An 11,879-nucleotide genomic window follows, 5' to 3' on the forward strand; every position below is an offset into this window, starting at 1 on the left:
TAAACAACATAAGGAAAAGGATAGAAAAACTAGTCTTTTGGGTAGATCTTCAATCTTATTCCTTGATGTTGTTCCTCCTTCATTTTGATGTCTTCAATTTTTTGCCTCCTTCAAATTGTGTGGTTGAATTCTTCAATCTTGCCTCCTTCCATCCCTCTTTGAAAATAGGGGTTTTAAATGGTATTTATAGTATATTGGGGTTATTGGACGAATTAGGGTTGAGTTGGGCCAAGAAAAAATTCAAAAAATATAAAATCTCGTTTTTTCGCACAAGCGGCGCCACGGCGCCCACTTCGGGTGGAAAAGGTAGTTTTCACCTCCTTCAATATTTTTAACATAACTTCTTCATCTGATGTCCGATTGAGATGATTCAAGATGCATTGGAAAGCTAACTCAAAGGGTTATAACTTTTCTTCAAATATCATTTCCCAATTCGATCGTTTGCTATGTCAGAAATAGGTCTCAATGTGAGACCAAAACTCCGGCGCATAACTTTTCGGTTGGAAAATGATTTGTGATCATATTTTGACTAAATTTGATCCCTTTGACACCTTCCTTCATCCAATTGACTCCTAGCACTCTCGGATCTTCATCGTGAGTTTCGACATGACTTTTGATTAATTGCATTTTAATCCTCGAACTTTGGATCTCTTACATTTTGTTCATTTTATCCAATTTCGCTAACTTTTGCCTATTTCCTTCCTTTGGCCTTTTTTAGCTCTTGTTTTCTTCACTTTCATCAATCTACAAAACAATACCAAAATCACTTGTTATCACTTTTAAAATACTCTCCAAGATAGCAAAATCATGAAATTAATGGCATAATATAATGAGTGTAAATCACTCATCACATATAATATGACATGACCCCAAACTGAAATTGGGAATTTTGTTTTCATAAGTAATGATCTAACAATAAGTTGTAAACGTTTAATAAACGACTCTGTCAAACCATTTTGTGTATGGACATGCGCAACTGAATGTTCAATTAAAATCCCGATTGACATACAATAATCATCGAATACTCGTGATCTAAATTCACCAGTATTATCAAGACGAATAGTTTTAATTGAGTAATAGAAAAATTGTGTTCGTAATTTTATAATTTGAGCAAGTAGTCTAGCAAATGCTACATTTTTAGTGAAAAGTAGACAAACATGTGATCATTTAGTAGAAAAATCAACCAATACCATAAAATAACGAAATGGCCCACATGGTGGGTGTATTGGCCCACATATATCTCCATGAATTCTTTCAAAAAAAGTTGGAGATTCAATATTGACCTTTGTAGTTGAAGGTCTAATGACTAATTTGTCTTGCGAACAAGCTACACATGAATAATCATTAGGTAAAAGAATCTTTTGGTTCTTTAAAGGATGTCCATGTGAATTGTTTATTATTCGACGCATCATTATAACTCTTGGATGTCCAAGTTGATCATGTCAAAGAATAAAGCTTTTTGGATCAACAAACTTCTGGTTCATGATATTATTTGATTCAACCATTTTTATAAATGTATAATACACACTAGATGGGAGTGCATAAAATTTTTCTTTTATTTGCTTCTGATCAGATGCAAAATAAATTATGCAAAGATATTCAATATTATTTTCTTGAATCGTCTCAATATGATATTCATTACAGCGGATATCTTTAAAACTAAGCAAATTTCTTCTGAATTTGTTAGAATAAAGTGCATCGTCAATATATAATTTTGTATTATTTAGTAAAATAATACAAAATCTTTCGGAGCCTTCAATGATATTCGATGTACCTGGTATCGTATCAACATTATTTTCTGCTAATGTTAACTTTTAAAAAATACTTTATCTTGAAGAATTGTGTGCATAATTACACCATCTACTAGATAGATATCTTGATGATCCATCTTAGATCTTATTAGTATTTTAAGATTTATACTTTTCCAGAATCGCTAATATGATATTCTTTGAGAATATTAAAACATCGAATTGTACGCTCTTCTGAAGCGACAAATTAATATTCTTTTTGAGTATTAATAAAATAAAATGTTATTTTCCTTTAAAAATTATAACTCAGTATCGAGTAATTTATATTATATCTCTTATGGAACACAATGAGATATATATTCTTCAAGACGTGTGCTACTTCAAGAGCATATTATATTTTATTATTATTTCTTTCAGATCAATACGTCAATATTCTTCTGAAATATTGAAAATTATAATTTATGCTTTTCGGGAGCAATTAATATTCTTCAAGAATATTAATTTTAATATTGTGCTACTTCAAGAGCATCAACAAACTATATATATAATAGATAGATTTTAAATTAATATGCTTTAGAATATTAATTATAATGTTGTGCTACTTCAGGAGCAACAACATGATAAATTGTTAAGTTAAAGTTTATATAAAAACATCTAAAATATTTAATTACCATATAGACATGGTATGAATTTACATATAAGAATTAATCCCAAAAAAATATATAAGTGAAGAAAAAAATCTTCCAAGCACGTACGTGAAAAGAATATTTAATTACCATACATGGTATGATGTAAAAATTAATTAATATATGAATTTATATTTTAAAATTAATTACCAAACATGTATTAGGAAAATGAATCTTCATACATAGAAGTTAACAAAATTGACTAAATTACTTATTGGGTAAATCTTTTACCAGCATATAAAAGATACTAAACATGCATGTGAATTTCACATATCTAGAAATTAAAGATAGAACTAATATGTAACAGATTGAAAAGACAGAATTAATACTGAATAATATGTAGAAAAATGATCGTGTATGAATAAAAAAGGGAAAATTGCAGCCGATGTGCAAAACCTTTCGTTTATTAGCACACTTTGCCCAGACCTTTAGTTTGTGCCACCGTGAGTACCAAACCTATAAAAATATGCAGCTCAAATCCAAAATGACGGTTTCCATTAATTTGACCATCAAAACCGTCAGTTGACTCTCAAAATAAAAAACTTTACTATTTCCCCCAAATAAGATAAGGGCATTTTGGATGAAACACAATTTTCTATTAAATCAAAAATTGGAAAAAAAAGGTCAATAATAGTATCTCTACAATCGCCGACAAACACCATCATCCACTCTACCCGACCGCCGTAGCCATTGCCGACAGCCACCACTACCCACCCAACACCAACATCACCATTAAAGCTCAATAATGATATCTCTGCAACCTCTCAAAAACCCCAAATTCTCAGCCATATAGTCACCACGACGGGCTTATCTTCATCTGCGCCAAGCTTGAGCAATATGTCGAATGGAGTGCTTGGCTCCTCCAAAATCTCTTCCTCGGCAACTCTTTCTTCCTCTTCAATTACCCTATCAACAGCTTAATTAACATTATCATTACTATCGCAAGCATCAGACTTTAAATTTGGCTGCAATTTCAACAACCTTGACTCCACTGAGTTACTATTTCAGAAACACCAGCAACTCCCATTCAATTTTTACAAATCAAGGGTTGTTTCAATTGAATCCAACCCACAAACCAAATCTGCCTCTATTTGATTTTGCTTTTCGGGATTTTGCCTTTTTAGGCTTTTTCAATGGATTGGTGGTGGTTGAGCAATAGGGTTTGAGAAGTGGCAGCTGAGAAGGGTTTGAGATTGTGAAGAAGAAGGGTAATCACTGTGATTTCATTTTTTGTTTTTGTTGTTTCTAAATTTTTTTGATTTAATAGGAAAAATGTGTTTTATCCAAAATACCCCTATCTTATTCGAGGAAAATAATAAGGTTTTTGATTTTGGAGTCAACTGATAGTTTTGGTAGTCAAACTAACGAAAATCGTCATTTTGGACTTAAGCTGCATATTTTTTAAAAGTTTGGTACTCACGGTGGCACAAACTAAAGGTTTGGACAAAGTCTGTTAATAAACGAAAGGTTTGGTACCTCGGCTATAATTTTCCCGAATAAAAAAACATGAATTAATAGCATGCCGATGAAAAGTAAAGAAGAAGAAGCAATCTCGTTATGATGCATATGTATATTAAAATATTTCACATGCTACCAAATTAATTTTGGTACACGAGATAAATATTTATGCCTATAAAAATTATTACATTCACTAAACTTTGAAAAATTAAGTTATCGTACTGATAACGTACTATAAAAGTGAAGAAAAGAAAAGAAAATAGAGAGAAGTCAATAGACTTGTGTGTATTTTATTAAGAACCAAAGCCCTATATTTATAGGGCAAAATCAGAGATACAGCAGTAATTACTTCTAGAGCAGCATTGGTGTAATTGTCATTCATCTCTAAACTTTAATAAACTTTCTTTTTACAACAGCTCAGAACTTTTTTATAGAGAAGTGACATGCTTTATCATTTTATTTTTTTCTAAAGTGACATAGTACAATTACTTTAGTTGTAACTGTAAAATTACATTTGTAAAATTATATACATGAAGTGCAATAATTTCAAGTCTTTACTATTTTTTTATTTTTTATTTTTTCAAGATTATTATAATTAGAAAGTGATATGTTGTACTACTTTTTAATTATAATGTCACACAGTGAATTTCTGTAGAACAATACATCTTTGGTTAAACTTTCAATTTTCTTATAAGAATTTTTTGAACTAATATTTAGAAGTTAATTTTATTTTTTTGTTAAATGTGAATTAAGTTTTCATGATAGATAAAGTAACATGATATGTCACTTTTAGTTGAAATCTCTCATATTATGTAATTTGACTTTACACGGTAATTTTTACTTTCAAAACTTTTTTGATTTGATTTTTCAAAATATCGCTAAGTTGCCCTTATTTATGTACTGGATTTTTTTTTGGGACAAATATCTAATAATGTACAAATTCATAAAATTTCAAGCTTTCTGATGTACAAATTTATAAAATATCATAATTACCATGAGTGCAAACAAAAATTTACAGATGGTAATAGATCGAGCCATCGAGGTCAGCTCGTACCCAAAAATATTGTTCAATGGGAAAATTAGGCAGGGTACCCTCAAAAAATAACAAATTAGAAAATACCCCCTAAAACTAATTAAAATCCTAACTACCGTATTAATTACGTTCAAACCCTATAACCTTACAAACCCCGCAAAACTAGAAATCCCGTAACTCCCACCACGAATCTATGTTTTGCTTCCCACTATCAAGAATTGGTTGCACAAGCACCACCAGAAATCACGAAGAACGAGGAGTGTCATCAAAGTTGAGGGAGGATTTTCTGATTCCGATTATAGCAAATGGCAAGGATGCACAAATGTGTTATACATGGAGGCATTGATAGAAATTCTATACAAAGGAAGGATGTCCGTATGGTGAGAATTGTACTTTCCTTTACAATGAGCAGTCTAAAGCTTGAGAAATTGTGACAATAAGTTTGGGAGGTGGTGAGGCAGTGGTAGTGGCACTGGTGGATTAAGCATGAAACCCTCAAACCAAAAAACAAGGATTTACAATGAATGGGAGCTAACAGGGCAAGTGTTATTTTGTAACATAATAGGCATTGACATAAGCATGATAACTATGAAAATGTCGATGAAGAGAGGTGAATGGTGAAGGAATACTAATTTTTCTTCAACGTCGTTAATGGGCATGAGTTTTTGCAGAGAAAAATCTTAGGTATTTTAGCTAAATTTTGGCTGAAAATCTACATTTATTTCTCAATAGAAAAATGAGATATTTTTTAGCATTATAGTGGTAAGACCTTTGTGAAAATTGATTGTGTCAATACATATGAAAAATTAGTTTTGAATCAATTAAACTAATACATACAATGTGTTTGATGAAATGGGAATGTGAAAAAGTGACATTCTGTTACTTTTTAAATAAAAGTCACAATATATCATTTGAACATTTAACAAGATGCATAAGTGTGCATTCGAAAAAATTTGAACATACAAATTCAAGACTTGTTTTATGCTAATACATAAAAAATAGTTTTGAATCAATTAAATTGATGCATACAATGTGCTTGTTTAAGGAGAATGTGAAAAAGTGATAGAACGTCACTTTTCTAAACAAAAAAAAAAAAAGTCACATTATGTCATCGGAGCAATTAACTAGATGCATGTGTGTGTGTTTTGTTTTTTTTTTTTGAAATTTGAACATACAAATTCAAGTCTTGTTTTATACATATAAAAAGGAAAAACTTTGAATCAATTAATTTGATGCATGCAAGGCATTTATTCAAGGAGAATGTGGCAAAGTGTCACTTTTTTCTTTTAAATTTCTGACACTTTTTGAATTTTTGTCACTTTTTTAAGTAGTTGTTACTTTTTTTGAATTTGTCACTTTTTTGAATTGTCTTGAAATTTTTATTACATTTTTTTAGTAACAAACATCACTTTTTAATAAAAATGAGATTACATGTCATTTTTTAATAAAAATGTGACATTATACTTTTAAAAGTGACATTGTGTCACTTTTTCTTTTTCTTTTTTTAAGAAAAGAGACAATTTTTATATTAAAAAAAAAAGTAAAAAGTGACATTGTGTCATTTTTTAATTTTAGGCAGTATTTTTTACTTTCAAAAAACTTTTCATATGATTTTTCAAAAAACATCTAATTTTAAATGTATTTTTGTAAGTTGCCCTTGTTCAATTTGGACATGGGATCATGGGCTTATGGACCCAATCTAGTGGGTCCATGAGCCGCTCATATTATTATTATTATTTTCAAAAATTGAAACACCTCTTTTATTTTTAAAGGTTTGAGATCGATTACTTTTAATATAGGTGGAGTCAAAAAGTTACAAGAACAAGTTGTCACGAATATAATTTTTTCTAAAACAAAGAGGAATATTAAAGGGAATGATTGGATATTGCCCCTCACTCGTTTGTTCCCCAAAACTTAAGTATATCTAATTTTTTTTCATCTTCCGACTCTAAAATACTAAGTATGCAGTGAGCAAAATACGTAGTTAATTCTAACGGTATTTCATCTGTATCTATATTCAACGTACCTTGGCCAAGGGAAAAAGAAGTACCTAAATATTGATTAATTCTACAAGAACTAAACAATATTGATAATTTAATTTGTTATCTTAGAATTGTTGTGACGACACACTAGTACTAAGTGATGTTAGGGCGCAGTCAAACATTGGTACATGTCTTATAAGCATACATCTTACGTGTCTCACATTAAATTCTCTATATATTTTTATATGGATTATGCTACATGTACAAATTCATTTGTACTAAAAGTTTTATATATTTTCATAATAAAATGGTAGGGACCACATGGCCGAATTTTTTAATGCAAGGGGGGCCCGCATGTATGTGAGAGTGAGTAAACCATTTTGTCAACCAAATTTTGTACAAATAATTTTATCCTTGTTATATATAATTGGAGATCCAAAATTAATGTAATTGAATTTTGGTTTATAACAAAATTATACCCTCTAAATTCAATATAAGGTCCATTATATAAAATAGTGGTTATATTGCCATCACAATTTTTATTTGATACACTACATTTCAATTGCAGTTTTGCTCCTCAATCTTTGCTCATTGTAGCAATTATTTCGTTAACTTTTTCTCATCGAATTTTTATCTTCAACATTCCATTAATTAGTACATCTCATCATTGATGACAATTTATATCAAAATATTTTGTTTTCATACGTTGAAATAAGGAATTTTATTTGCACTTTGTATTTATTTATTTATGAAAAGTTTAAGGATAAAAACGACATGAAAAATCATTAGAAACACAAGTGCGATAATAAACAAAACTAAATATCTTAAATGGAAATAAAATGTAATGCGAGAAATAAAAATTATAGTGTGAATATAATTACTTTTACATAAACTAACTGGACAACATAAGCAAATAATCCCAATATTTTATAAACTTAAATTCCATATTACAATATCAGAAAAAAAAAATGGCTAATGCTTTATATATTCCAAATTTTTTAGCAGTATGAAGAAAGTGAGTGAGAACGAGGGGACTAATGGGATAATAAAAGCTTGAACATGCTTACTTCCAAAAATTTTCTCACACGAAGTACAATTTTTCAATCATGCTCTTGTAAATAAAATTTTGGGTCGTTCGAGTTTCAGTAGTAATAACATTTTCACAAAATACAATTTAAGTTACATCCATGACCTCTACCCATGGCAAATAGTTCAGCGTTTAGTCCATTTTATTTATAAAATTCATCGAAAAACTTTTTCGTACTAGGGGATATCGTAATAAATGTTATATTGCTATTATTTTTTATTTTATTTTATAACTAAATTAGATGAATTTTAACACATTTTGCACAATCAAATTAAAAATATGGAAAACACAACAGATATAAAATAAAATATCATCATAATCGAGTCTAATGTGTCAAACTAATTTATTATTTACTACTCCAACATACGCATTGTCAAACGTAAAACTATGAATTTTACTCTCACAATTAAATTCTCTAACGATACTCGCTAAAGCATAAAAATATAAGATGCATTATTAGAAAAATTCAATTACTTTAAAAGTAATAATTTTTTTCCCCCATTATCTACATTTTATCTAGATAGCGTGCAATAGCAATTAAGCAATCTTTTCTGTTATTGCCCCTACATGTCAGATATCAATAATAAAATACCACTATATTTATTTAAATAATTTATTATCAAGCTTTTTTTTTAATTGTTTAAAGCAATAACATCCGAACAAGGAACATTTCGGAAATAGTGTAAATACCAAGATTAGAGATATTGCTTTATAAACTTAGTCAAATGTTTACTTTCCACAATGTTAACTAGATATTCATCATTAGCTACGAACATTACTATACCTAAGCACATTGCCTATGATAATGGAATTAGCTTGTGAAACAAGAACTCGAATTTGCATCACCTGGGGACCGTAATTGGACTTGAGACTCATTATGATCCTAANTAGATAAGTGGATAAAAAAGTTGATTGTGTTTTAAGTTGTTCAATGATAGAATATTATGTAACATTTATGTCAAGAATTATGTCAACCATTACATCACTGTAGCATGATTCTATATTCAAATCGGGCTAGTTTACTTTGAAATTGATGGAACTTGAGACAGGTTTAGTTATGGGGGAATTCAGGTATAATCCAAAAGCAATAAAATTGAATAATACACTTAATTAATATTTATTCAATAATCCTTCGAATTAACAGTAATTAATACGTTAAAAAGGCCTGAACTTGATGAAAAATAAGTCATTTTGCATAAACAGCAAAACCGTTTGACCTCCACTGCTGAGGAAGAAGGCGATTCCATAAAAATTCACCATCGATTAATAGTGCCAGCACCATTAGAAAATTGAAGTCCATTGGTGAAGAAAGGGTCAGCACCATTAGAGAGTCGAACCATGGGTGAAGAAAGCGTCGACACCTTTACGGACTGGACCATGGGTGAAGAATACCATTCTGATTTGTTTGGATTTTTGAGGGAATACTCGTTCTTTGTATGTTGTGTGTAATATGAATTTCCGTCGTATATCATAATTTTGATGAGCCTCGGTATCAAATCAATCCGCCAATTTAAGATGTTCACAAGCTAGATATTCTTCATAATTAGAGGTTTATTTTTAACTTAGTATATAGTTTTCTCTTGATAATTAGTCTAATTTTTTTTTATTAGAATTTGTCACGATGAAAGACACCATGTGTTTTTGTTAAATTTGGCTACTTGCTTTTGTCAAATTCTTTGTAAGTCGATAACGTGAACAAAAAGTGATGTTGTATCACTTTTTAATTTAAAAGGCCACAAAATATTTTATTTTATACTTAAAATGATATGTTGCACTCTTCATAATAATTAGAATTCTCAATTTTACAGCGTCATGTTTATCTATAATCAGAATGTATCTTCTTGTGTTAATAATAAAGCACCAAGTGAAATGAAGCGCAAGCTATAATTTTATCCCTTAGTACGCTTCTATCAAATTTTTGTTGAAAAGTGACATATTGTATCACCTTTTAATTAAAATGCCATATAGTGTTCGTTCTCGTTGATCTAAATGAGAATTAATTTTATCTAAACTAAGTCCAATTTATATTATGCTTAAAATGTTAAAACGAAGAGTTTTTAAATTAATTTTTTGTCACTTAAGACAAGAATTTAATTAGCTTAAAACTTTTTTATAGAGAAGTGACGTTTTTGTCATTTTATTTTTTTTTTTTCCTTTTTCAAAAGTGATATACTACAATTACTTTAATTGTAACTGTAAAATTAAATTTGTAAAATTATACGCATGATATGCAATAATTTCAATTCTTTACTGTTATATATTTTTTTTCAAGATTATTATACTTAGAAAGTGATATGTTGTATTACTTTTTAATGATAATGTCACACAGTCAATTTCCGTAGAAAAATAAATCTTTGGTTAAACTGTCAATTTTCTTATAAGAATTTTTTGAACTAATATTTAGAAGTTAATTTTATTTTTTTGTTAAATGTGAATTAAGTTTTCATGATAGAGAAAGTAACATGATGCGTCACTTTTCGTAAAAATCTCTCATAATATTTACTTTCAATCATGGGCTTATGTACCCAATCTAGTGGGTCCATGGGCCTCTCATATTATTATTATTTTAAAAAATTGAAACACTTCTCTTATTATTATTATTATTTTTTTCTAGGTATGAGATCGATTACTTTTAGTATAGGTGGAGTCAAAAAGTTACAAGAACAAGTTGTTGCGAATATAATTTTTTCTAAAACAAAAAGGAATATTAAAGGGAACGATTGGATATTGACCCTCACTCGTTTGTTCCCCAAAACTTAAGTATATCTAATTTTTTTTCTTCTTCCGACTCTAAAATACTAAGTATGTAGTGAGCAAAGTATGTAGTTAATTCTAACGGTATTTCATCTGTACCTATATTCGACGTACCTTGGGCAAGGGAAGAAGAAGTACCTTGATAATTTAATTTGTTATCTTAGACTTGTTGTGACGACACACTAGTACTAAGCTATGTTATGGCGCAATCGAACATTGGTACAAGTCTTATAAGCATACGTCTCATGTGTCTCACATAAAATTCTCTATATATTGTTATATATAATTGAAGATTCAAAAATAATGTAATTGAATTGTGGTTTATAACAAAATTATACCCTCTAAATTAAATATAAGGTCCATTACATAAAATAGTGGTTATATTGCCACCATAATTTTTATTTGATACACTACATTTCAATTGCAATTAAGTTTATCAATCTTTGCTCATTGTAGCAATTATTTCGTAAACTTTTTCTCATCAAATTTTTATCTTCAACTTTCTATTAATTTGTACATCTCGTCATTGATGACAATTTATATCAAAATATTTTGTTTTCATACGTTGAAATAAGGAATTTTATTTGCACTTTGTATTTATTTATTTATGAAAAGTTTAAGGATAAAAACGACACGAAAAATCATTAGAAACACAAGTGTGATAATAAACAAAACTAAATATCTTAAATGGAAATAAAATGTAATGCGAGAAATAAAAATTATAGTGTGAATATAATTACTTTTACATAAACTAACTGGACAACATAAGCAGATAATTCCAATATTTTATAAACTTAAATTCCATATTACAATATCAGAAAAAATGGCTAATGCTTTATATATTCTAAAATTTTTAGCAATACGAAGAAAGTGAGTGAGAGCGAGGGAACTAATGGGATAATAAACGCTTCAACATGCTTACTTCCAAAAATTTTCTCACACGAAGCACAAATTTTCAATCATGCTCTTGTAAATAAAATTTTGGGTCGTTTGAGTTTCAGTAGTAATAACATTTTCGCAAAATACAATTTAAGTTACATCCATGACCTCTATCCATGGCAAATAGTTTAGCTTTTAGTCCATTTTCTTTATAAAATTCATCGAAAAACTTTTTCTTACTAGGGGATATCG

This window comes from Olea europaea, unplaced genomic scaffold (assembly GCF_002742605.1).
Source record: "Olea europaea var. sylvestris unplaced genomic scaffold, O_europaea_v1 scaffold1300, whole genome shotgun sequence".
Lineage (NCBI taxonomy): Eukaryota > Viridiplantae > Streptophyta > Magnoliopsida > Lamiales > Oleaceae > Olea > Olea europaea.